Source organism: Microcaecilia unicolor, chromosome 13, assembly GCF_901765095.1.
Source record: "Microcaecilia unicolor chromosome 13, aMicUni1.1, whole genome shotgun sequence".
NCBI classification, from domain to species: Eukaryota; Metazoa; Chordata; class Amphibia; order Gymnophiona; family Siphonopidae; genus Microcaecilia; species Microcaecilia unicolor.
In genome coordinates, this window is record NC_044043.1 from 60836838 (window position 1) to 60864657 (window position 27820).

The 27820-nt window shown below is 43.0% G+C and overlaps 1 protein-coding gene and 1 long non-coding RNA gene across 2 annotated transcripts in view; both read left to right on the forward strand.

Moving 5' to 3' along the window:
• On the forward strand, positions 1 to 25963 carry LOC115482453. The gene is made up of 3 exons (XR_003944087.1): positions 1 to 12; positions 934 to 936; positions 25831 to 25963. It is a non-coding gene; the product is annotated as an uncharacterized LOC115482453 (long non-coding RNA).
• The window catches only part of SMG6 (SMG6 nonsense mediated mRNA decay factor), a 214962-nt gene that overhangs the window by 115189 nt on the left and 71953 nt on the right, over positions 1 to 27820 (forward strand). The gene's annotated exons all lie outside the window — the stretch shown is intronic.

Below are 27820 nucleotides of genomic sequence, written 5' to 3' on the forward strand. Positions count from 1 at the left end.
TTGCTCATATGAGTGGAGTTGAACGGGTAGATGTGAAGCGTTTGTTTACGCTTTCCAAAGATACTAGGACTAGGGGGCATGCGATGAAGCTACAATGTAGTAAATTTAAAACAATTCGGAGAAAACTTTTCTTCACTCAACGTGTAATTAAACTCTGGAATTCGTTGCCAGAGAATGTTGTAAAGGTGGTTAGTTTAGCAGAGTTTAAAAAAAGGTTTGGACGGATTCCTAAAGGAAAAGTCCATAGACCTAAATGGACTTGGGGAAAATCCACTAGTTCTGGGATAAGCAGTATAAAATGTTTTGTACTTTTTTGGGATCTTGCCAGGTATTTGTGACCTGGATTGGCCACTGTTGGAAACAGGATGCTGGGTTTGATGGACCTTTGGTCTTTCCCAGTATGGCAATACTTATGTACTTATGGCATTGTGGAACATGGAGAGGCCAGAGGAGAGGGAATACTGGAATGCATATGGATAGGTATTACAAGGAACAGAAAGGAAATGATGACAGACTGGACAGATCATTAATAAGAAATCATCTGGATTATTGTATCTGGAATAATCTTCCAGAAAATCTACAATTCATGATGCACTATATGTAGTTTTGGAAAAAAATGAAACCCCTTTTATTTCAGAGATTTCTTCTTACTAAAATTTTGGAATAATTTTTGTCTTAAGCATATTTAGGGCTCTTTTCACAAAGCTGTGCTACTGATTATCGTCACACTGAATGCGAAGAAGCCCATTTAGTAAGTGGTAGGGAATTTTATGTATTGTTATTCCTGGTATTTTACCAAGTTTCTTTTAATTGTTATCTGCAGTGAACTTATGGTACCTAGTGAAATATAAGTAGATATATTGTTATTATTGTTGTTGTTACTTCTAGAGGTTAACCCTCCAAATTGTACAAACAGAGCAGAGGTGGTCCAAGGAAGTGCTGTCAAATTTGTGCAGTGTCTGCTTCAGAAAAGCCACATGAGACAAAACTTAAGAACTAAAACAGGTATACTCAAGAAAGACTATGAGTAAAGTGGGATATGACAGAGAAACATTAAAATACTTCAGTAATATAAAAATTCCACAAAAGCAAATATTTTCAGTGGAGTGAAAATTCTAGAACCAAAGGTTTTGGTATATGATTCAAAAGGAATAATCTTAGGAGTACATAAGCGGATAAACCTTTAGAGAAAAGGTGGTGGATGCATGGATTGGGCTCCCAGTACAGGTGGTGGAGACAAAAAGTAATGACATAATTCAAGAAAACCCAGGTAAGCAAAGAGAGTTCCTGGGTTTGAAAAAGTGAAGGGAAAGCTGGAAATCAAATGGGCCTATGTCATTTGCAGTACATTGGACAGACTGTATGGGTCTATCTGCTGTCATGTTTCTTTATTAGCATTGGTTAATGCACATTTTTTTAATATAATTTAGATTTTGCTCACACCTTTTTCGGTACTAGCTCAAGGTGAGTTACCTTCAGGTACACTGGATATTTCTCTGTCCCAGGAGGGCTCACAATCTAAGTTTGTACCTGAGGCAATGGAGGGTTAAGTGACTTGCCCAAGATCACAAGGAGCAGCAGTGGGGTTTGAACCAGCCACCTCTGGATTTCAAGACCAGTGCTCTAACCACTAGGCCACTCCTCCAGTGAGTTATATAGTGTATCTGGCTGCTGAACTTACAAACCTTGTACATTTTGCTATCTCTGGTCCTGATTTTCCTGTATAAGTTTTGTTTCTCTCAGTCTGAGGGGTAGTATAGGGTTTGCTAATGCCATTTATCCTTTTGCATTTGGGGGGGGGGGGTTCCTGAAACCTGAGCCCCCATTTCCACCCTCATGTTTGTCAAAGTCAGTTTTTTTTGTTAATAAAACCTGAAGCTGCTGGCAGGCAGTCTAGGACTGACTGGGGTCCCAGAGACTGCCATGCACAAAATGTGCTTTTTGAATCTTCAGGTTTTTGGCTGTTGGATGAGGTGAGCTTAGGGAGAAAAGTATTCCTTCCCCAGATAACAAACCATTCCACGTGTGCACGGGGTCACGAGTACGAGGATTAGAAACAGACGTAGCATGATTTATACTGCTCCTTCTGGTGCCAGACGCCCAGGCTGCTTCCGCTCAAGTGAAAAAACCCGTTCACTTCAGGTTGTAATAGTAGTACTAATGTGTACAAAGCTGCTCCTCATTTGAATAAGTGGTTATTTGTTTCTGAAGTGATGTGCTATCTGTAATTTTGATATTTAAATCAAAACTTAAATTCCACCTTTCTAAGGGGAATGCCCTGTTCAAGGGGAATCACAATAATTTAAACCAGAGACCCTCACATAATTTCACAAAACACATTAAGAACAAGATCCATACATAATAGCACACAATAAATCTACAATAAAATAAAAACTTATATTAATCGTAAAGGAGACATTCAGTGACACCATCAGAATCCAAAAATCCCAGTCCACTCAAAATAATTACACATTCAGTTGAAACAGCCCTGGAATCCTTCACAACCCCAATAGAATGGGTTTGCCTAAAAGGCCTCCAGTGGGACGTAGGCCCCTTTAACCCATAAACATATGATTGTTAGTAACAGGCCAGAAATGCAATCAAACTTTATAAAAATATATATAAAAGTATGGGTGCATGTGTATACATTATACATTTGGAATGAGTAGAAAGGATCACTTTCACAAAACCTCTCAGAGCTTACTATTTCCTGAAATTTGGATGCTGTGATTCCATTCCAATAAATCCCACCCACTGATGAACACCTGATAATGTTCAGAGGCCCATCTCTGAAATCGTCTAATAATAGAATGGTCCATGATTTTACAGCTTGATCAAGTTGATTTTATTTAGAAAATATTTGTTTCTGCTCTGGATTCTGCTTTGGAGCAATGCTAGAAGCCATCACTCCTGGCACAGGCAGTAGGATGGATTCCCCTATTGGCTACTGATGGGAACATTGGTGCTAGACCACAAGGTGAAGAGGCAGAGCTCTAAATAAATCTGGAGTGTGCAGAGTGAATCCATCCGGGTCTGGGTTAAGGTTCATTGATAGTTCTGTTGATGGAAGCCCAGAATTACATAATAATGTAAAACAGTGCAAAGGAATTAGCCTTTTCCAAAATAAGGATCTAAATAAACGTGAAGAAAACCAGCATGAGGCTTGCATATGCTTCTGCCATATCAGGGATCAGAATAAACTATTAAGGTGGGCAGCCTACTGCCTGAATACCTGGACTGACACATTTTATTGTAGAATGGGAGGGTTAGCTTCATATGAAAAGAGAAGGAAGGCTCTTGATACTCATCAGTCAGAGCCTGGAAGGTCATGAGTAGTACAGATTCTCCTTTCATCACTGCCACACATAGCACTGCCAAAGCCACAATGAGATTATGCCATGCAAAGTTACACTGCAGACATCTATATAATAAAACTCACCCTCAACGTTCTGAAGTCACTGAAGCCAAGCCACTGACGTCACTTCCTGAATGAAGGGTTCGTGGTGGTGAAGCCACCGAAATCACCAAGTCTCTGGGCCCCGCCCTCGCGTCAAATGTGATGACGTTGAGGGCGGAGCAATGGTGTCACACATCGAGGGCGGAGCAAGTGCGTCAGATGGCTTCAGAACGAAGATGGTGAGGAAGGTGCGTTGATGAGGTGCGGAGCAATGGCGACAGTGGTTTCACAACGACGAAGGGGTAGGGAGGGGGGGTTGGGGAGGAAAACCTTGCTAGCGCCCGTTTCATTTGCTCCAGAAATGGGCCTTTTTTACTAGTAACTAAATATGCCCCTATGGGCATAGAAGGGAATACTGTGAAACCCAGTGAGAAAGTTGCATTGTAGGTGACAACAACAAAAGACCAAGGCCATCCCAAAGATATCTGATTTTCTAAGAGAGCCTTTGAGGGCATTTCCACTTCCAGATCCCCCTCCTGTAGTATCCCTTTTCTTTGCTACTTCTAGAGAGATGAAATGTGGGGAGAAGGTCATGAATGAGAAGATGGGGGAAGAGGCCAGGGAAAATGAATGTGACTCGGGTGGAGTGGGGAAGAAACCAACTAAATGGGAGCACAAATGGATGTTTACTTAGGGCTTAATTTAGTGTTGTTCTAGCCCTGGTCCAGCCTCACCATTTCCTTACACTCCTAAGTATCCAGCATTGCCTCTTCTCTTCCTTAGGGCCCCCCCTACCAGTATGTAGCATCTTCCATTCTACTGGTGGGTGCCATCACTGCTGCTGCTGTTGTTGCTGCCCTCCACCAGGCCAGCCTTAAAGCAGAAGTGGTCAGCATGGGGACTTAAGCCAGATGCATGTGCTCAAGGCTTGCTGCATCCCTCCCCCTCTGAACTTCTGTTTATATTTTGTATTGTGAAATCAGCATACAGGAGATGGTAGCCATTGAGGTTTGAACATACTTGTGATATCAGTACAGATGGTGAAGTTGCTGCAGTTCTCTAGTTCTTCTACTGCCTCACCCTGTTAAATGTGGTGTGTGTGACCACATAAGGAAAGCTGTTTACCCCTTTAAAAAATGTTGCTGCTGGCAGGAGTTTAAATGCTGAGTGGAACGGGTAGACCTGAATTGCTTGTTTAGTTTTTCCAAAAATACTAGGAATAGGGGGCATGCAATGAAGCTAACTAAGTAGTAAATTTAAAACAAACCTGAGAAAAAATTTCTTCACTCAATGTGTAATTAAACTGCGGAATTCGTTGCCAGAGAATGTGGTAAAAGCAGTTAGCTTAGCAGGGTTTAAAAAAGATGTGGATACTTTCCTAAAAGAATAGTCCATAAGCCATTATTAAGATGGACTTGGGATAAGCAGTGGATTATCCCAAGCCCATCTTAATAAAGGCTTATGGACTGTTTTAGGATAAGCAGCATAAAATCTGTTTTACTGTTCTGGTATCTTGCCAGCTACTTGTGACCTGGATTGGCCACTGTTGGAAACAGGATACTGGGCTTGATGAACCTTCAGTCCATCCCATTATGGCAACACTTATGCTCTTATAAAGATCTGCAGGCTTTATTTTGGACAGTCACATAGGGCTGAGGAGATGCTGATTGGTCAACCCTGCCATACTTAATCTAACACCCATCCTGCCCATGTCTTACCAAGCTTTGTAATAATCTAAATAGCCAATAAAACTAGTAAGGCTGTTGACTGAACATCTGGCCTCTTAGGTCCCTGTGACCTAGCTAGACAGTATCTGGTCACCACCAGCCTACTGACAGTGACCCATTCATTTTTGGATCATTGTAACCTGCTGCTACTAGTCAGCTACCTTATGGTCTGCTGTTCCATGAGGTCATATTTTCTTTAGCTGCCCTTTGCTTTGTCCACGTCACTCGATCCTTGTGTCTCCTCTTGCGGGAATGAAGGGTGAGGTGTTTCAGGTCTGTTCAGTTTACTGTCTGGCAACATGCTGTAGACTCATGGTTTCCAAATTGTGGGTTAGTGCCCCAAATGGGGTCACAGAAATAGAGCTGTACCCCTTTCATCTGGACCTTCTCTGTGACAAGTAGTGGCAATCAGCATGTGTTCAGAGGCCTCCACATGAGACACAGGGCCATGTACTTACCGCTGCTGCTTTTGTTTCCACCATGCTTTGGATGACTTGGTGGAGGCAAACATTAGGGCAGGGGGGTGTGGGGATTGTTCTTTTTGTTTTCAAAATCAACTAGGATTACATGAGTTTTTAAATATTAAAACGGGATCATAGAAGTTTGGGATTCACTGCCTATAAAACCCTACTTGATCTCTGGCATTTCCTTTACTTCTTTCCTGCTAGGGATCCTCCATGTTTATCCCATACTTTCTTGAATTCTGATCTGATGTTGCTCATGAGTCTACTCCGTTTTAGCTTCATTCCATAACTTCTTATCCTGAAACAGTATTTCCTGTGTAAAAGATTTGTCTCTTGTGCCTGAAATATACCTTTGAGGAATCTAAATGTCTTTATTCTATCCCTAATATCTCTTCTCCTTTAGAGTTACACATTTAAATTTTGAATTTTTGTTTCATATCTTTTGATTCTAACTCTGCACCATTTTGGTATTCTTTTTCTGGATTACCTCCGATCTGTCTCTAGCCTTTTAGAAGTATATCTTCTTAAACTTGACCCAGGACAGGTGAGCTGTAATGATGGATGCAGACACATTATCACCTCCTCTTTTCTTGTGGTTATGCCTTTATTTTCCTTTACATCCCAGCATCTGTCTGGCTATATCTGTTGCCTTATCACACTGTTTTGTTTCCTTGAAATCATCAGATATGATCATCCCAAAGTGTCTGTCTTGGTTTGTGCAAATCAGATTCCCATTCACCATCATGTATCACTTCTTTGAATTTCTGCACTCCAAATGTATGACTGCACATTTTACTGTGAATTTTACCTTCCAAGAACTTGATCACTATTCTAGCTTTTTTGGATTACTTCTCATTTGGTGTGCTTCTTCAGGGGTGCCTATTACGTTTCAAAATTTAGCATTAATTACGAAAAGATAAACTTTTCCTTCTAACCCTAATGCAGGATTTCTTCCAAAGAAATTGAATGCAATTGGCCACAGGACAGGTCGTTAAGGCATACCACTAATCACCTTCATTTCCGCAGAATAAAAAATTCCATTTACTGCTATCCCTTCTCTGTCACTCAGCCAGCTGCTAATCCAGCCATTCCCAACCCAGTCCTTGGGGGCACATCTAGTCCCATCAGGTTTTCTGGATAACCACAATGAATATGCATGAGATAGAATTGCATGCTCTGCCTTAATTGCATGCAAATCTGATTCATGACTATTTATTATGGATATCCTGAAAACCTGATGGGACTTGGTGTGCTCTGAGAACTGTGTTGGGAATGGCTGTCTAATCCATCCTCTCTGCTGCCCCCCCCCCCCCCCCCAGGCTGCTTATTTATGAGCCCCCTATGCAGGATAGTATCAAAGTTGTACTGAAATCCAAGTAAACTACATCTACCGCATAACCTTGGTTGAAATCTCTAGTCATCCAATTAGAGAAACTAATCAAGTTCATCAGACATGATCTCCTTCTGATACACCATGTTGCCTTGGGTCCTGCAGCTCACTATAGATTCAAGATACTTTGCTGTCTTTCACTTCAGTATAGTCTTCATTAATTTTCCAACCATTGAGGTAAGATCAACCTATAGTTTCTAACCACCTCTGCCATTCACTGGCCCCCAGGATAAAAATAAACATTGGGCTACTGTTACCATTTTTAAAAAGGATACTGTCCATCCTTCTCTAGCCATGCAGGACCACTCCCACCTGCAAAGATTTATAGAGTGGACCTTTTAGTGGACTACTCAGAATCTCTCTAAGCTCCCTTTATTCCTTATGAAGTATTCCATCTGGCCCCTTAGATTTGTTCATTTTCTTTCCAAGAAGGGTAAAACCCTCTCTTCTGTAAATGATGGCATATAACCCTGCCAACACTCAGCAGCCCTTCTCCAGTGAACACTGAAGAAAAATATTTATTTAAGATTTCCACATTTTTCTCATTACCCCTCCCTATTACCCTTCTTTTTTTTCTCTGTTGTATAATCTCACTTCTTCCTTTCATTGATATATGTAAAAAAAAAACTTGTCACCCCTCTCTACAGCCTTAGATACTTTTCTTCTGTTTTTGCCTTCAGTGAGCTGACAGCTTTCAACTTTATGGATATTCTTCCCTGTGCTCCCGTTTCTAAGACCCTTTGGGCCCCTTTTACCAAACCACGCTAGTGTTTCCCACATGGCAATACCGACGAAGCCCATTCAGAGTGACCCTTTGTGTTTTGTGAATATTAGTTTGTTGCCATTTTTCAGCCACCTCTTTGGAAAAGTGTACTAGTGGGTTTTTTTTCCTTTTCCTTTTATTTGCTTTCCTAACGTGGAAGTATATTGCCCTTAATACATCTCCTTTTAGTTTAGCGCACTGTTTTAGTTCAAAAAGAACCTTCAGCCTTGCCAGTGCCTTCTTAAAGAATGCCTCATTTTAACAAAGCTGGTACTCCTGAAGCCCTAGACCTTGACTTTAGTATGAGCCGTGTGTGCTTGGGTTCTTGTATTAATCCATACCAATCTGGTGTCACTTGTGTTCAGATAGTCACCTAGCTAAACTTTAGAAACATTTTCTCCATTTGTAAACCGCAGAAAGAATGAAATGTGTCACTTTCTTCATGCAGATCTTTGATTTCATATGCCCTCACCCCCTTCCCCTATTGGGTGGTCTGAAGCTGTACCAGGGGTTGTGCAATTATTCTCTGTTTGTATGACTTCATAAAGATGGACACCAGCTGCTGTAGTTCTGTGAATCTGTAGGAAATATGCACAAATTTTGCCCTTTTCCAGTTTTGTTGGTGTCTGAGATGGGCTGGGCCGGGCCTTGGAATTTGTTCTGTTTCTTGCAGTCTGTTGTGTGCTGTATATGGGAAAGTGCGCCTTTAAAATAGTTTCTGATGTACGAGTTCAGGTTTCCTAACTGCCATGGTCTAACCAGTTCCTTATGAGAGGCCTTAAGAGGGGACATTTTAGAAGAGCAGAACAGAGAAACTGACATGGTTTCAGAGCTTTTACTTAGAGGAGTGAACCAAATGTGAAGTGTTAGTGCATTAAAGGTTGTTGCTTATAATAATCCTACAGGACCTTTTTCACAGCTATTTCTGCTAAAGTATTCAGCAGAACTGCAAAACCCAGTAACAGCTCTCGGCACTGATGGCCATTTCAGCTGCTATCTGCCAGCTTGTCTTGGCCTTTTTCCAGCGTGCTGCTATCTGGGAGCCAGGTGTACTGTGTTTCTGTTTGGTCTTGTTACAGAATGCAGATCTGAGCTCTGACTGCAGGCAGATGTGATTGCACTTAGAAAAGTGGAACTGTCCCCAGCTGGCTCAGTGGCTGCCTAAAGATCCTACTGGGCACAGTCTAAATGTAGGAAGACCTTCTCTTCTGTTTATGTTTGGGATCCAAGGAGACTTGATTATATACCACAGCTGGTAGGGTTTGGGGGATCACAGGGCACCTACACGTAACTCTCCATTGTTGAGTTGCAAGTAATAAATAATTGTAAGCCACTGATCAGGAAGAAGGGCAGCATACAAATTCCCTTGCTCACCTGACTAGTTCCTGCCTGATTAACACATCTGTCTATATTTTTTTCAAATATGCATACACTTTTTTTTTAACACTTTTGTAAACTGTTCAAGAATGGAACCAGACCTAGACTGGGGTACCTTTCATTCAGAGGAAGGTCTTGGATTACTTGTTTGATTCAAAATGTCCAGTTTTAAACGCTTTTCCTCTGAGAGACAAACACACACACACACACACCTACATCTACAGCTACCTCAATCTTTCTTCCTCAAAGAAATACCCTCTCTCTGTCTCAGAGAAATGCACATTCTTGCTTTCTCTTGAAGTTTCCATCAATAAAGCTCAAGAATACCCACTTAAACTAGCATGTATTAATCTAGTGACTTGTTTTTCTCACAGCCAAACCTGCATGTGGTGTGTTGTAATTTGAAAGAATTTGTGTGTTTTCATCCCTAACTCTAAAACAATAAACCTTGTTTTCTTTATCATCCTGCAGACCAGTCAAGTGGGTTATGCTCCCCAATCAGCAGATAGAGGCAAATAACACTGACTTTCAATGGTGTCATTATCAGTATAAGAATTGGTGTTGTCCAGGTGCTTGTCAGTATTCTCTGCCTCTAGCAGATGGTTGCAGTGTGGATTAGTTCAGCAGCTTTGAGTGGCTGAGTTCTCTGTGATTCAGGTTGAGGCCTGTGTCTTGTGATCAAGTGCCAGTGCCTTCTATAAGTTCTTAGGGATTGGTCCATAGACATTTGCCCCAATTGAGCTGGAGCATAGGCCCAAGACATAGCCTATGAGTCTGTCTCCTGGGAGCCAAGTCTTCTGGGGTAGTATAACCAACAACAAAGATACTGTCAGAGGTGGTGATAATTGGGGGGGGGGAGGGGGCTCATGCTTCTATGCTACCTTGGATTGTGACAAATATAAGTGATGGTGCCTAGCAAGGTTGTCTTAGTACTATGGTTAGATCAAAATCTGCACTGATAGGGACGAAGGGCAAGGGCAGTGTCTAGATAGTCTACCAAGCTATATGTGAACAAGTGACTCAACCATTTTTGCTGTAAAGGAAAGCTGAGCAATGGGTCGGTAATTGTCACAGTCTGTTCTTAACTTGGAAGGGTCCTTGAGTTTGGGGCACACTGTTGGTGTCTTCTAAGCTATTGGCACGTAGACCTCAGAGAAGCTGGAGGTCAACATCGATAGGAGAAAAGGGAGGAAGGGATCAATGCATTTCTTAAACAGGCTGGAGAGCAACGGGTCTTGGAGTGCTGTGGTGAGCTTCATTGCACGAAGAATTGAGGTAAGACTGCCAGTTGTAGGGAGGGAAAAAGTTGAAAATGTGTCTGCTGCCAAAGTAGGAAGGGAAGAATGAGATACAGGAGGTGGCAAAGGGCCGGCTTGCAGTCTTTGGCGCAGGTAGAAGGGTTTGTGTTCAAAATGGGATGCAAAGCCATGTACAGTATCTGTAAGGTCACGGGCAGCGCAAGGGGTAGTGAGCATCTTATAAAGCACAGCTGAATTAGATGCCTTATAGATCCTATTGTCTATTCTATTCTGTCCGGTTCTTGTATACCAACCATATTCCTAGATCAGAATTCACAGTGGTTCACAAAAAGAGGATCTCAAACAATAAAGAGAAAAAGTTACATAACCCCAAAACAACCTTATACAAAATTAAACTTGACCCTTGAATAAATGGATCTTAAGCATCTTTCTAAAAGATAAATAAATAGGTTGTAATTTCAGGAGCATAGGAAGCGCATTCCATTGGCGTGCCTCTTGAAAAGGAAATGATTTTTCCAAAACGGATTTAAATCTAACATTTTTCATAAAACGAAGTCCTAATGTTAAAGTTTGAAAATAACAAAGATTTCTCTTTAAAGAAGAGACCACTACTAAATCCACCAGAACTTCTGCATTAAACCCAAAAAGCGCCTTATAAATTATACACATCACTTTAAAACAGATGTGCAGCGCAATAGATAGCCAATGTAACTCCTTCAGTACAAATCGGCCCAAGCCAGAAATCAATGTGGCCGCCGTATTTTGCAATAGCTGGATGAGTTGGAGATGCTTAAGGTCTCGTGTCCGTATCCCTTTGTAGAGAGCTTTACAATAATCAAGATGACTTATGATGAGTGAATTCTTTATAGGCAACGGCTGTGTTTTTGTATATCCCTAAATAGTATACCCCATGCCTACTTAGGGTTAGAGTGGCACTTGTGGTATCTCTAAACTTGTCCTCAGCCCTCAATTCAGTAGACCATGGGCTAGTCTTTTCTCATCTTAAGGGGATCGGTCTTAAGGGCCTAGTTTGTAGATCATTTGAGCCCTTTCATTCAATGTTTCAGATAACTCAGAGACCTTTGAAGCTTAATTTCTGTCTTGCAGTGTTCCATAGGGCTCTACTTTTAAACTGTCATTTAACCTTTTCCTTAGCCCATTAGCAGTTCTTACTCAATATTTGGGCATCACAGCACATTTCTATACAAACATTCAGCTGATTACCTATGTTGATCATAACCTACCAGATCTGTCTGCCTTTAACAAAAGCCTTCATACAGTTGCTCCTGGTTAATTGATCATTTCCTAAAATGAATCCTACTACCAACGAATACCAACTGTAGCTCCATAGTTATTAGGTCTCACCCTACCACTGGAGTCTTTAATAAAAATTTTAGACATTACCCTAAATTCATGTCTGTCCTTTTAACAATACAATGCTTCAATCACACAAAGCTGCTTTGGCTCTTTACATTTTATTAGCTCTGTGTGGCCATTTGTGGATCAGTCATTGTTACATAAACTAGTGCATCTTTTAGTTCTCAGTAGATCAGGTTATGGGAGCTCACTGTTTTATGGTCTGCTGAAATATACCATTAATTGATCTCAAACTGTCCAAAAATGTAGCTTTTAAACTTATTGCTGGAGTCTGGCAACTTGACCGTGTTACACTGATATTAAGAGATGCACACTGGTTAATGTGTTAATACTGTATGAAATGAGTGGAGGAGTGGCCTAGTGGTTAGGGCACCGGTTGCAATCCAGAGGTGGCCGGTTCAAATCCCACTGCTGCTCCTTGTGATCTTGGGCAAGTCACTTAACCCTCCACTGCCTCAGGTACAAACTTAGATTGTGAGCCCTCCTGGGACAGAGAAATATCCAGAGTACCTGAATGTAACTCACCTTGAGCTACTACTGAAAAAGGTGTGAGCAAAATCTAAATAAATACAAGATACTGTGTTAGCTCTGAAGGCTTCTGTTTGGGATTATCTCATTACTTTTCTAAGTTATTGATTCCTTATTGTCTGAGCCAGGCCCTACAGTCGCAATCTCACTATCACTTAGTGATACCATCTACTTCACATGCTAGGCTAGGTACTATTAGAGATGGTTTTCTTCTTTTTGGCACCCAGTTTGTGGAACTCTCTCCATCATTTTAAAAGGGAATTGAAAACCTACTTCTTTGAGCTGGCTTTCTTGGGATCATGTGTGGCTAGAGTGGCACAGAGACATACAGCAATGGGGGAACCTTGAGCAATTTTTGTTATTGTTTGTCAAGTTTTATGTTGTATTGTTGTTGCCCAGCTGGATTGCCTTTTGTAAACCGCTGCGAGTGGTTTTTATTAGAAGGGTGATGTATCAAATAACTCAAATATTTAGCCATTTGATTTTCCATAGCCATATCATTAGCAGAATGGTAAGAGACAGAGGGTGGTGGTAACTGGTGCTTGCTCTGAAGAAAAGGAGGTTGTCAGTGGAGTACCGCAGGGATTGGTGCTAGGGCCGGCTCTTAACGTCTTTGTGAGCGATATTGCGGAAGGGCTGTCTGGTAAGGTTTGTCTCTTTGCGGATGATACTAAACTCTGTAACAGGGTGGACACCCTGGAGGGTGTGAATGACATGAGGAAGGACCTAGCGAAGCAGGGTCATGCACTTGGGTAGCAAACATCCGAGGGAATTGTATAGTATAGGGGGTGTAGTGCTTCAGTGTACGAAGGAAGAGCGGGACTTGGGGGTGATTGTGTCTGACGACCTTAAAGCTTTCAAACAGGTAGAAAAAGCGACTACCAAAGCCAGAAGGATGCTTGGGTGCATAAAGAGAGGCATGACCAGCAGGAAAAAGGAGGTGATAGTGCCTTTGTATAAGTCTCTGGTGAGACCTCATTTGGAGTACTTTCAGTTCTGGAGACCACACCTACGGAAAGATATAAACAGGATGGAGTCGGTCCAGAGGGCGGCTATGAAATTAGTAAGCGGTCTTGAATGCAAAAATTATAGGGACAGGCTTAAGAACATCAACATGTATACGCTGGAAGAGAGGAGGGAGAGAGGAGACATGATAGAAACGTTTAAATATCTCAAGGGCATTTATGTACAGGAAGATAGCCTTTTTCAAATGAAGGAGAGCTGTGGAATGAGGGGGCATACGACAAAGTTAAGAGGGAATAAGCTTAGGAGTAACCTAAGGAAGTATTATTTCACAGAAAGGGTGGTGGAGGCGTGGAATGGCCTCCCGGTGGAGGTGGTGGAGTCGAGGACTGTTCCAGAATTTAAAAAGGCATGGGATAAGCATGTGGGATCGCTTAGGAACAGGAAGAATTAGGGGTTACAGAGGACGGGCAGACTGGATGGGTCATATGGCCTTTATCTGCCATCATGTTTCTATGTTTCTAGAAGTTTTCCCACACTTTGAAGCAATATCATGAGGATTCCTCAATAACTGAGCAGTCCGGAAAACTCCCACCTATCCACTGAGAAAATGGGAAAGTTAAGGAACTGAGTGGCCAGGGAAGATAGATGATGGCTAGGGAAAGGGTTGATTACAGAGAGTTGGAAAAGATGTTCTAGAATGAATGAAAGATGGAGACAAAGAGAGAAAGGATGAAATTGGTTGCATGGGGAGGAGGAAGAGTGCAACATGGAATGCTAGTAGGTAGGTAAGAGTGAAAAAAGGAACAACGGGGACTGTAGAGTGGAAAAGAGATGAAATCTAGCTATGAATGGATAGAAAGGCACAGTAGAGAGAAATGGAGAAAAAGGATGAAGGGAAACATTGCTATCAGAGACACATATTGGAATGGAAAGGAGAAGACCAACAAAAGGAGAATAGAAAAGAAATTTTGAAATTAATTCTGAAGAAGACCAACAAAAGGAGAATAGAAAAGAAATTTTGAAATTTAATTCTGAAGAAGACCAACAAAAGGAGAATAGAAAAGAAATTTTGAAATTAATTCTGAAGAAGACCAACAAAAGGAGAATAGAAAATAAACTTTGGGAATGAATTCAGAGGAAGATTAACCAAAGGAGAATAGAAAGAAACCAGCCACACTTAATAGAAAATAAACTGCCCATACAACAAAGTTAAACAAAAGAAAACAAAATTCTGTTTTTAGTGATTGGGAAGATGTCAGCACTTCTTATATTTTTGTATTTTACACAGTACATGTGGAAATGCATTTATATTTGTATTTCTCCCATGTTGTGCTACTCACAGAGATTGTAGCCTTTAGGGGTTTCCGTTTCTAATTTTTGGTCCTTTATTTTGTAATTGGTGTGGGTTGATGTGTGTGACCGAGGTGAGGGATTCTGCTGGCATGTAGTTTCTGTGTGGGGGTCTGTGGCAGGCCAGCTTATTCAACTTTTCCAACAGTTGGGGTTTTGATATTCTGTAGCTGCAGTGCTGCTTTTAAAAAAAAGTACAGTTTTACTGTTTGTGTCCTCAAAGTTAGTGCAGTTGTGGCACTGTTTTCTACATAATTTCTGAGTAGATCATTTGTAGGGTTTTGTGTCCAACAGTGGAGGAATTTTATATTGCTTTTACTGAGGCTACACCAGAATTTGAATGTATACAATTTTTGTATTCAAAAGAGGCAAAAATAAACAATCAGTGGTCAGTAATATGCTAGAACAATGATGGTGAGATACCAGTATGGTGCATGTATGTCTCATGGTCATGCTTGTTGACCTATAATTTTTTGCATGGCAGCTGTAAAGAAAAACATGTTAGCTCTCTGCTATGTATAGACACCAGAAAGTGAGAAAAGTTTCTTGATGTTTGGCAGTAAGTTTAGTGTAAATTTGTGTACTATTCAACCTCATATCGAAAAACGGTGTGTAGCATATCAGTCCTAGATTCATCACTGATAAAGTGAAGATGAAAACTTCTAAGTGAAAAAAAAGTAAAATTCAATATTTTTAATTTCAATAAGTTGATAGAAAATAAATTGTGTGTTATATTTTCCTTGTATCATTTTTAACAACAGTGAAATGATATTTAGGCTTCTTTTGTTTACCCACAAATTGTACTGTTCAGTGTGTTACACATACAAACGTTGTCAGGTGTGCCACAAGGTTGAGATCCACTGGTATAGCATGCTGCTATAAGGGGTGACCACAGAGCCATTCTTACAACAAGCCATGCCTACAGCAAACACATCATAATATCTAAGCCTTAATGGATATACCCCATAACAGTTCTCAGCTGGGGGAATAGACAGGTCTAATAGCAAAACCTTTTGCTGGGAAACAATCATTGATCATGCAGTATCATTTGGTTTTGGAATCAGAATTATAGCCCTGCCCATTGTTGGTCCATAGATCATCATTTAGTCCATTCGGTATCTTGTGTTAACAATTTGCTGCAGATGTCAACAAGCACAGGCTGAATGGGAATTCTGGAGCTGACAGGCACTGATCTATTCTTACTGTACACTGCCTTGAGTGAATTCCTTCAAAAAGGCGGTAAATAAATCCTAATAAATAAATAAATAAATACCAAGAGTGTCTCTGTGTGTAGGTAGATGAGGCCAGCATTCTGCAGTTCTTTTTGGCATCCAGATATATCAGCAGGAGGATTCTATTCTATCTCAGATATGTTGCTAAATGTCCCAGCAAAGGGAAATTTGCCTATATGGTTGGCTCTCTGCTCTTTTATCTAATGAGAAAACACTGACAAAGGGTTAGGGCATTTTAGTAAAATAGCCAAGATTACAATTATCTATTTGTCATCATACATTATCTTCCTCGGTCTGATTCTCATGCAAGGATAGGAAGTTTAGACACAAAAAGCCACAGGCTGTGAAACTGACTTTTATTTGAGGTTACTGTCCTAATTTGGTTTGAGAACTGTTTAGTGTCTGGCATCAGAAGCTTTCAAGATGTAGACTGAGATAACTGTTTTGTCAATGTAGTAGGGGGAAATGGGGAATAGAATGGTCTGGGCCCCCTGTTCTTTCTTCCAGAAAATGAGGGCCAGTGCTGGCAGGGCATTTAGAAACAGAATATGGTATATGACCCATCTAGTCTGCCAGTTTGCTTCCGTGTGCAATGCCATAGACCCAGTTGGTCTCTGGCTTCCCTTTCACTTTTTTGCAATTATGGATCCTCTATACTTATCCCAGGCTTTTCTGAGTTATTTTATTGTTCTTGACTTGGCTATATACTGCCTACCTTTCTCAGATCCAGACTGCAGTTCCATACCTTGCACCTTTCAGTTAGGGGTCAGTTTACATAGTTTGAGACTGGAAAACTATTTGCTATTCAGTGCTGGAATGAAGATTGAATGGGGTGAACAGGATGAAAATAGGCATATAATGAATCATTTCAGGCCTGCCTGAAGTTGCTTATATACTTAGACCTGTACTGGGGTAAAGAGGACAAACTCTGGTGGATAAGTTACATAAATCTAGTGAGTGTAGTGCATTGTTTCCTGTATTTGTGTGAGAAAGGTAAGATCAGCACATCATCCAGTTTCAACTGCTAGAGTGACTGAGCATTCTAGAACTGGAGTTCTCAACCCAGTCCTCAGGACACACCTAGCCAGTTAGGTTTTTAGGATATCCACAATGAATATGCATGAGGTAAATTTGCATGCACTACCTCTATTGTATGCAAATCTATCTCATGCTTATTTTCATTTTGGTCATCCTGAAAACCTGACTGGCTAGGTGTGTCCTAAGTACTAGGTTGAGAACCTCTGTTCTAGATTAATGCTTTGATTTGCACTTGATGCCAGTTTCTAGTTGCTTTTTATGGGGGGAGGGAGGGGAAGGTGAGGGGTGGTTGAGATAGAGCTGGGACCTCGTGAAATGGTAATCCTAGTTCTTGGGGTCCTTTGTTGTGGTTTCTAAGCTTAGTGGGGTGGGGGGTGCACACATAAATAATGAGTATGAGTGCAGGAAAGTGATTGGATATGTATAGGAAAGCACCAGGTAAGGCATACCTGACAGAGGTATGAATAGGGGAACTGGGGCAGAGAGGATGGACATTCGTGAATGTTATGATTAAATGCTTGTGCAGTAGATAGTCTGACAGACAAAGCCACATGGTACTATAGTCATTACCATTCTTTACAAGCTGCAAGTAACTGCTGGCTTTCGGACTTTTTTCATGGGGGTGGTCTTTTTTTTTTCTTCCCTCAGCTTCTGGAGTACAGTAAAAGTAAATAGTGTGGTACAGGCTAGCTCCCAGGATATTTCATGGAAGAAAAATAAAACCAAATAATATATTTTTGACCCACAGGAAATATGAGTTATAATATAACTAGTAAAAAAGGCCCGTTTCAGAAAGCAATGAAACGGGCACTAGTAAGGTTTTGAGTGATCAGCATGATCGCCGGTATGCGAGCCCTGCTCCCCGCCCCCATGTGCTGCAGCGCGCGTGGCTACCTGCACCATGATGGGCAGTCGCAGCGAGTCCTTGGTGATGCTGTGCCCGCATTTGTTGCACGAACCTCGTCCGCTCTTAGCGTACTCGCCTGCCTGACAGTCCTCCATGGTAACGGCTGCAGGAGAGGAGGACGCAGACTGTTGGCCCTCGCTGGCGCAGAGCCGCCTTCACCGCTGCCGAGCAACGGGTTGGCGAGGCGATGCCATTCGTTCAGTGTCAGTGCTCCGCCTTCGACGTCATCACGTTGTGATGCGAGGGCGGGGCAGACATTAAACCAGATATCTATGCCACCTCAAGTTTCCAGCTGAGGCTTCGTTAGAACGTTGGAGGTGCATTTTATATATGGGGTGATAGTATCCGAAGATCTGAAGGCGACGAAACAGTGTGACAAGGCGGTGGCCGTAGCGGGAAGGTTGCTAGGCTGTATAGAGAGAGGTGTGATCAGCAGAAGAAAAGAATTGTTGATGCCCCTGTACAAGTCGTTGGTGAGGCCCCACCTGGAGTATTGTGTTCAGTTTTGGAGGCCGTACCTTGCGAAGGATGTTAAAAAAAATGGAAGCGGTGCAAAGAAAAGATACGAGAATGGTATGGCATTTGCGTTCCAAGACGTATGAAGAGTTGACTTGGTGACCTGAACATGTATACCCTGGAGGAAAGGAGGAACAGGGGTGATATGATACAGACGTTCAAATATTTGAAAGATATTAATCCGCAAACAAATCTTTTCCAGAGATGGGAAGGCGGTAGAACGAGAGGACATGAAATGAGATTGAAGGTGGGCAGACTCAGGAAAGATGTCAGGAAGTATTTTTTCACAGAGAGGGGGGTGGATGCTTGGAATGCCCTCCCGCGGGAGGTGGTGGAGATGAAAACGGTAACGGAATTCAAACATGCATGGGATATACATAAAGGAATCCTGTGCAGAAGGAATGGATCCTCAGAAGCTTAGACGAAATTGGGTGGCGGAGCAGGTGGGGAGAAGAGGGGTTGGTGGTTGGGAGGCGAGGATAATGGAGGGCAGACATACGGTCTGTGCCAGAGCCGGTGATGGGAGGCGGGACTGGTGGTTGGGAGGCGGGGAATCCTGCTGGGCAGACTTATACGGTCTGTGCCCTGAAAAAGACAGGTACAAATCAAGGTAAGGTATACACATATGAATTTGTCTTGTGGGCAGACTGGATGGACCATGCAGGTCTTTTTCTGCCGTTATCTACTATGTTACTATATATCAGGGGCGTATCTGGACTCCGGCGGTAGGGGGGGCCAGAGCCAGAGGGAGGGGGCACATTTTAGCGCCCCCCCCCCCCCCGCCGCCGCCGCCGCCGCCGCCGAGCCCCCACCGCCACCAATGACTTAGTCTCTCCACCCCCCTCCCGCCGCCAACCCTCCCCCGCTGCCGTTCTTACTTTTGCTGGCGGGGGACCCCAACCCCCGCCAGCCGAGGTCTGCTTCCACCTGCCGCTGCCTTCAAACCTTCTTCTTCAGCCGGCGGGGGACCCCAAACCCCCGCCAGCCGCCCCGCGCTGTTTAAAATTCATCTTCGGCCTCCGTGGCCGTGCTGCTGGGATAGGCGGCGCTGTTGAAATCCACTTCGGAGTCTGACGTCGTTGTACGTTGTACGTGCTGCGACGTCAGACTCCGAAGTGGATTTCAACAGCGCCGCCTATCCCAGCAGCACGGCCACGGAGGCCGAAGATGAATTTTAAACAGCGCGGGGCGGCTGGCGGGGGTTTGGGGTCCCCCGCCGGCTGAAGAAGAAGTTTTGAAGGCAGCGGCAGGTGGAAGCAGACCTCGGCTGGCGGGGGTTGGGGTCCCCCGCCAGCAAAAGTAAGAACGGGCACGGGGGAGGGTTGATGGCGGTAGGGGGGGCCAGGGCAAAATCTGCGGGGGCCCAGGCCCCTGAGGCCCCACGCAGATACGCCCCTGCTATATATAGAGATAATCTCTCTCTCTCTCTCTCTCTCTCTCTCTCTCTCTCTCTCTCGTTGGGTGATTTGTGGGTGTGGCCAGAACCCATTAATGCTTTTAATCCTGCACACTCCATTTTTATTCCCTTCCAAATAACTATTGGAGAAGTAGAAACTGCACAGTGTAACGGCCAAATGTCCCCTTTTATGACAGCAGATATTAAGACAAAAGAAAAACCCCTTATATTTGACTGCTGTTCTCCTCCCAAAGGACAAAACTATTGTGGATTAATTGAGCTCTATATGATTTTCAGCAAACTGAACTACCTTCTCAGATATAAATTTTAGGGGTTTGAACTTGGGATCTTGTAAACATATGAGTTGTTAGCTGTGTGTACAGAAGGTGCACTCTGATTAACTTACTGCAGCAGGGCAGGCTACACTATATGAATATCCTGCATTTGCACAGGGGAGAATACAGGTCTCTCATCACCTCAGAAAAATGTTCAGGCACAGGCTCTGAAACATGAGAGAAAAACAGGAAGTGCTTCATGGATTGATTGGGGGATAACAGGATTGTTACATAGAATGTGTTAGATTAGACTGCCATTTCTTTGTGGCCTTTGAAGCTGGTTGGACTCAGATTGTGTTCATTACTTTGGCAACAGATGTACAAATTATCAGTCTAATTATTTTTCTCTATTCTGTGAGAGCAGAGGTGGTGGTCCCAGGGTGTCATCCCACATCAGCATTGCCAGCTCTTAAGTTTCTTCATGTCCAGGACCAGCTAAACTCTCTCTTTTCTCTGCATTCCTTTTGGCCCCATGCATGTGAATTCAGGGAGGGAAGGAGTGACTTGTGTCTGTTTCTGGCAGCATGCCTAATGTAGCTTCAGGCAGTGCCACGCTGCACATCTCCAAGCAGCTGAAACAGAGCGATAAGATCAGCAACTTGAGGTGGTGGCATTGTTTCAAATAAACCATGCATGACCCAAACCTTCCACTTCAAATGGGGAAGGAAACTGCTTCATCCCTGACAGCTTCTCCACCACAGAGATTTATTGGCCTGTAATTGCTTTGGATCCCAAAAGGCTTCGACTTGCACTGTCATTTCTGGGACATAATTATATCAAATTTAAAAAATGTGTAAATGTGTATAAGTAGGAATGAGAAGGTCTGATTAAAGAAGCATGGATGGCATTATTGGTTAGGGGTGGAGGCAGGGAAACAGCAAAAGAGGAAAAACAGCACTGTGCAAGAGAGGGTGCAAAGAGACAGCACCACAAAAAAGGAACAGAGACAACATTATACTAAAATTTGACACTGGAGTAGAGTTGAAGGTATTGCAAGAGAAGAATAAAGAAAAATATGAGAGAAGGGCAAAGAAATTACACTAAAACCTTAGAAAATTCAGATTCAATCCTGACAAATACAATTAAAACACATTTTTGGGCCAGCCTGGTAGCACTGGCATGTGGAAGGTTTCCTGTTTGGGTCTGTTGTTGTACTCCTGAACAGCCAAGGCTGTGAATGCCACAGGCCCCAGAGATGAGAGATTGAGTTCTAATGAGTTGTAATCATTGACAAGAGCAACACCTGGTGGCTGGATTTATAGCCCATGATACAGGATCCCTGATGGAGCTCTGTTGTGTAGTTCCTAGGTTCAGGACCTTTGCTGCAATGAACAGACTAGGGAGCTATTAAAACAGGGGAGAAAATCCATGGGTGGCAAGTCAAAGCTAATAGCACCAGGATCCCAACCCCATTTCTGACTAAGCTGGAAGAAAAAGGAAAAGAAGGAATTACCAGACCACCCCCTCAAAAAAAAAAAAAACAGGTTTGGTTATTTCTTAACTCATGTGATTTTTGGGTTCAGAGTTTGTGAAAGCACGTCCTACTTAACCATTCCAACTATTATGAATTAGGAAAATCAGGAAAGTTGCTATGTTTAATCATGTCCACTTGCCATTCAATTAAAAAAAACTCAGAGGTAAAGAAGGGCAAGCAACAATGAAAGGAGAGTGAGAAGAGCTTCCCTAGTGACTGGATATTCCATCTTCCAGTTGCCACTAAGATCAACCTCAGATGGAGCATCAGCACCTGAGAGTAACATCAGTACTTCTTCCGAGAAGGATCTATTCAATTGAGAAGGTATCATGGGGAATTGGAGGGCAAGTGGCAAAGAGAGGAGAGTAAGAACAGTTGCCTTACTGACTGGATTTTCCATCTTTTGGCTGGATTGATGCCCACTGGAGTATTGGCCTCTGAGAATGATGTCAGTACTCCTCCTCTGAGGAAGAGGTAAAATTTAACTGAGAGGGTGGCATGTCTATGTGACTGTGGGTGCATGCCTAAAGGGGAACGCCCCTTTAGAGCATCTTCAGAGTACCTGAGGCTCACCTGAAACATAAGGAATCTGGAGGAAAGTATTTCTAGATGGGAAAGTGGAAGAATAAGAAGCAGGCCCTCAAAGGTGGCCTGGTTGTTAGTGGGTCTATGGACCAACATCTTAGAGCCTGTGGAGCTGTGCTTGGGATTACTTGGCACTGCAGATTGTAAAGTACTCCCTCTTTTCTCTCTAAAGGCACTGCAGATTGTAAAGTACTCCCTCCTTTCTCTCTAAAAATCTCTTTGGTTGGTAGGACATGCCCCCGACCCCTCCCACTCTCAAACGCCTTCATAAACATTTGAAGTGAGCGATGTGTCTTCATCAGGGAATTTGAAAGTTGCTGCTTCACAGAAGCTTCCTCCAGTAAGCCCCTTTGTGTCTGCTTTGAGTGAAATTCTGGGAGTGGAGAATGCCTACCTTCCTTGGGTGATTCCTTTTTCCCAAGAGTGGAGTTTAGTGGTTCAGGAGTCTGGTAAATCACTGGCTCAAGAAGACATGGTTGGCAATTACATGGATGGAAGGGACTTCAATAGGAACTTTGACTCAACTATGTTAATCCTCCAAGGAAAATGTTACATTTCAAGAGTAGAATAACAAATTTAGAAGTATGGAAATGATCTGGTTGATATCCAAAACAATTTTATCACCCAGAAATGGCCACTGACCAGTTAAATCACTTGTTCGGGGCTATCTGCTAATTTTCAGCGGCACTTAACCGGTTATTGCTGCTGAAATTAAGGGTAAGCGCCTAAATGAAAACCAACTATTTTGAGAGCATTCTGGGGCCAGAGTCAGCACTTGGCAGGTTAAGTGCCAGTATTCAGCACTTAACCAGCCAGGGTAAGCACATAAATGGGACCGCATTAAACACAGTCTTATCTTTATGCGACAACCCATGGCTGGTTAAGTTCTGAATATTGAATTAACCGGCTATATGTTCACTGGCTCCGCATAAATCAGATATTCAGTTCCGAAGCTTGGACATGGCTTGGCATTGAATATCCAGGAATAACACTAGCAGTGGTCAGCAAAATGCTCAATGCCCCGGCTGAATTCTTACCTCTAGATGTTTGAGAATGGAAAGACAGCTATCTGCTATTCAGTCAGTGGAGACTGCCACTGTAAAAGAGAGACTGATTTGCATGATAACCAGAGTCTATGGAGAATTTGGCTAAGGCTAAGAATTTACGGATCCTAAACCTCCCAGTCTCTCCTGAAAAGATACTTGAAAGAAGTGTTGTGATATTTACATGCGGACACTTTGAGTGTATCTAATATGTCTTATTTTCCTAAGGGAGTTCATAAGGATGAAGAAGAGGTGGGGGAAATGGATTTAATTTCCTCTGTGGATAGTCTGGAGCTTTCTGAGTTCTTAGAGACCTTTGCAGGACAATATTTCTACCCGAGCAACCCTTTTGGTTACTTTTCATTCCAAGCTAGAAAAAATTCCAATTTTGAAATTTGATATTTTTAACAAAGTTCCTTTTTTGGTCAGAAGATATATATATTCCCAAAGGTGGTGAAGGCCACTCAACTTCATAGGTCATAGGAAAGCCTTCCTGCAGCTAAAACCTCGGGTGTTGGCAGTAGGACCTTCCCTCCTGGCAGTGTTCCCGCTAAGGAGCGACCTGCTGTTTGGCTATTTTCGGCGCTCACTCGAAAAAAATTTGTACACAGCAGGTCACTCCTTAGCGGGAACACTGCCAGGAGTGGATTGACCTGTGTACAAATTTTTTCGATTGAGCGCCGAAAATAGCCCAACAGCCAAAAATGAAAGGGGGGGAGTCCCCCCGAACTATCTGTGGAGCAGAGGGGAGGGTGTTTCCCCCAAGCTATCTGCGGCTTGGAAATTATTAAAAGAAAGAATGAGATAGTGATATGGAAGTAAAAAGCTATAGGTCTGGTACTTCAAACAAAATTTGTACCACAGCTCTTCTATTATTACTACCACATAATTTCTTAAAAAGAATTATGCTCCCATAACCAAATAATTTTATGTAGAAAAAAATGTTAACTTACAATTTAACAGCTGTTGCAAGTCACAAGCCTGTGGGAGAGCAAGGCAGGTGTATTCTAGATGTTTATATGGGCAGCAAACATAAGGTAGCTCGTATGATTAGTATTTTTGCTTTATGCCCTTGTATGGAGATGTTTGAAAAATAAGGTTTTACACAAGCATATTTACATGCATACATTTATCCTAACACTATCGCTTTCAAAAAATGTCAAAGGTACACTGCACCTACAACTGGAATGTAAATGAGGATTAATTAATCTCATAAATAGTACACCGAATAGTGCAGCGTGATCTGATCCAGCTCTCCAACATGCAGTTGCAGCTTTGATTGTCAGGCACTGCCGGCCATGGGCTTTAATGCTCCAATTATGATGGTTTCCACTCCGAGCTACTTCTGACTTGCTATTTCAGAAATGCCATGGGAAGAAAGGTTGGCCGCTTACAAACTTTAAGATACAGGCATCGGGAGGTAGAAGAAACCGCTGAAGGACAGCGGGTTGGACATGTTCTCTCTTCTGGGCCTGCCTGAAGAAATCCTCCTCCGCATCTTCTCTTACCTCGACTCACCAGGCTCTGGGCAAGTTCAGCCAAGTGTGCTGCAAACTTTACCACTTCATGGCAAAGGCTGCTGTGTGCAGAACAATAGCCCAGACTCCAGCAGCAGGAAGTGCTCAGCTGACAGGACATGGCCAGGGCTAAGCACCAGGTAAGTGAAGCGGGGAATACCCAGGGGGCTAGGCTACTAGCGTTATACCCACGCTGTCACTGTCACCCCTTTTTAAAATCCACTCGCATGCTGCATCGAGGCGTCGGTGGAGGGGGAAACAGGGAGGGACGAGACTATGAGCGAATGTAGACTGGAAGTGAGCAACACTCCCAGTTTGAATGTAGTTGCAAAATACCACAGAAAGGCGGTACATCAAGTCCCATTTCCCTTTCCCTTTGTAGGAGCAATCGCTCACACGCTCACCTTAGAGGGAAGACTGCATCTTGGTATGATTTCCTTATGAATGTTTGGTTATCCATTACGGGAATAAGTACTGTACATCTTTTTTTAACCAGTACATTTGGAAAAATTTATTTTTCAGAAACCTGTTTAATTGTACTTCTGATTATAGCTTCCTTTTGGGGGGGGGGGGGGGCATCAGGGGATCACCCCTAGAACCCTTTTTAAAAATCGGCGTCACATTGGTCACCCTCCAATCTTCAGGTGCTACGGACGATTTTAACGACAGGTTAATATTGTCATTAAAAGGCTCGCCACCTTCGCGTCAGGCAGGTAATCCTCATGTCTACCAGCCACCCAGCTATCTACATGTTAAAGGAGGAGGGCAGATGCTGGGTGAGAAGGGGTGGGTGAGAGAAAGAGGTCAAATGCAAGATGGAAGGGGGGTTGAAGAAAGGGTAGATGCTAGATGGAAGGGGTGGGAAAGAAAGAGAACAGAGTTAGTGAAAGATTGGGGAATAGGAGAGCCAAAAAAAAAAGGTAAATTAAATATTGGATAGTAGAATGAATTAAATCTGGATAGAGAGGCAGAACAACTGAAGAAAGCTGAAAGGAAGAGAAAGAGAGAGAAACATGACAAATGGACAGGAAATCCTTGCAGGAGGGTTAAAAGAAGGTAGAAGAAAGCAGAAATCAGATACTGGGACAGACACAATTAGAAAAAAAGTAAATGGCCAGACAACAAAGGAAGAAAAAATAATTTTATTTTTAGTTTAGGACAAAGTAGTGTGGTAGCGAAGTTAATGAAGCTTAATAAAAATATGTAAATGTACCTCTTTGTTCAGGCTTATATTTGGTGTGTAAACTGTATTATGTTACTTTCTTGTCTGTTTTTTGTTTTTATTTCTATGTATTTTTATTATGTGCGTTTTATTGTTCCCCACCTAGTTAATATGTGGGTTATAAATGTAATAAATAAATATTATTATTATTTATGACATATCCCACATTATCCTGAAAACAGGCTTGAGTTCAATGTGGCTTACAGTTTAGATTAATGACACTACTACAATATTCAAACAAAAAAACAGCACCACGGGCCTTTAAAATGGAACAAAGTTCTTTAATGAATGAGCCTTGACCCGACACGGGCCGTGTTTCGGTGACTAGCACCTGCGTCAGGGGTCACAGTGATGACGTGGAAAACTTGGGGAATAACTCGAATATTTTCATCTACAATATTCCTTACCCCACTACCCCTACTACAATATTGTAATCTGTACCCTCAGAATGGACTCCATGCATCTCATAGTATGCCTGAGTCTGGGCAGTTGGGCTGCCCAGTACCCTTCTCCACCACCGCCAACTCCAGGCTCCGCCCATTCTGCCTCATCTCACCCTATGCTTGGAATAAACTTCCTGAGCCCTTATGCCAAGCCCCCTACCCCTACCCATCTTGTAACGGCTCATGTGGATGGCGGCCACTCTAAACTCAAAGTCCTGGATTTCAAGCGAGCTGACTTTAACAAAATGGAAGAATACCTGAGGAAGGAGCTGATGGGCTGGGAGGACATACGAGAAGTGGAAGGACAGTGGTCCAGGCTAAAAGAAGTAATAAACAGGGCCACAGACCTTTATGTAAGGAGGGTAAATAAAAGCAAGAGAAAAAGGAAACCGATATGGTTTTCAAAGCAAGTGGCTGAGAAAATAAAGGCTAAAGAGTTAACGTTCCAGAAATACAAAAAATCTCAAGTAGAGGAACACGGGGAAGAATACCGGATGAAACTGAAAGAAGCCAAGAGAGAGGTACGTCTGGCGAAGGCACAAGCGGAAGAACAAATGGCTAGAAATGTACGGAGGGGAGACAAAAACTTCTTCAGGTATATTAGTGAAAGGAGAAAGACTAAAAAGGGGATTGTGAGACTAAAAGATACAGCAAAACACTATGTAGAAAATGATGAAGAAAAAGCCAATTTGCTAAATAGATACTTTTGTTCTGTTTTTACTGAAGAAAATCCTGGGGAAGGACCGAGAGGGACTGGCAAAAGTACACCTGAAAACGAAGTGGATAGAGCACCGTTCACGGAAGAGAGTGTATATGAACAACTTGGAAAGCTAAAGGTGGACAAAGCCATGGGGCCGGACGGGATCCACCCCAGAATACTGAGGGAACTCAGAGAGGTTCTCCGAGGACAAGCAGGCTGCTTGTTCTCACGACTGGGTGACGTCCACGGCAGCCCCCACCAACCGGAAAAAGCTTCGCGGGACGGTCGGCACGCAGGGCACGCCCACCGCGCATGCGCGGCCGTCTTCCCGCCGGTGCGCGACCGCTCCCGCCAGTTCCTTTTTTCCGCGTCTGGAGAGAGTCGTGCTTTGCCGCTCTCTCTATTCTCAGCCGCCGGAAAGTCGATCGCGTTTACGCGAATCGTTAAATTTTCGTTTCTTTTTTCTATTTGGTTTGTACACCGCCCGGTTTTCTTTAAAAAAAAAAAAAAACCTGAGCGTGTGGAGCACGCGCTCCCCTTTTTCCCTCGCTTCTAGCGGGGACGCCGCGTTGCGGCCTAGTGGCCGCACGGTCATTTTTCCCCTTTTTCGAGGTGTGATTTCCGCCACCATCGACGACTTTGACTTCGCCGACGCGATTTTTCCGTCGATGTCCTCGAAGGTCCCGAGTGGATTTAAAAAGTGTGGTCGGTGCGGCCGGCCGATCTCGCAGACCGACACCCACGCTTGGTGCCTCCAGTGCCTCGGGCCGGAGCACAATCCCAAGTCGTGTCCCCTGTGTCTCGGTCTCCGGAA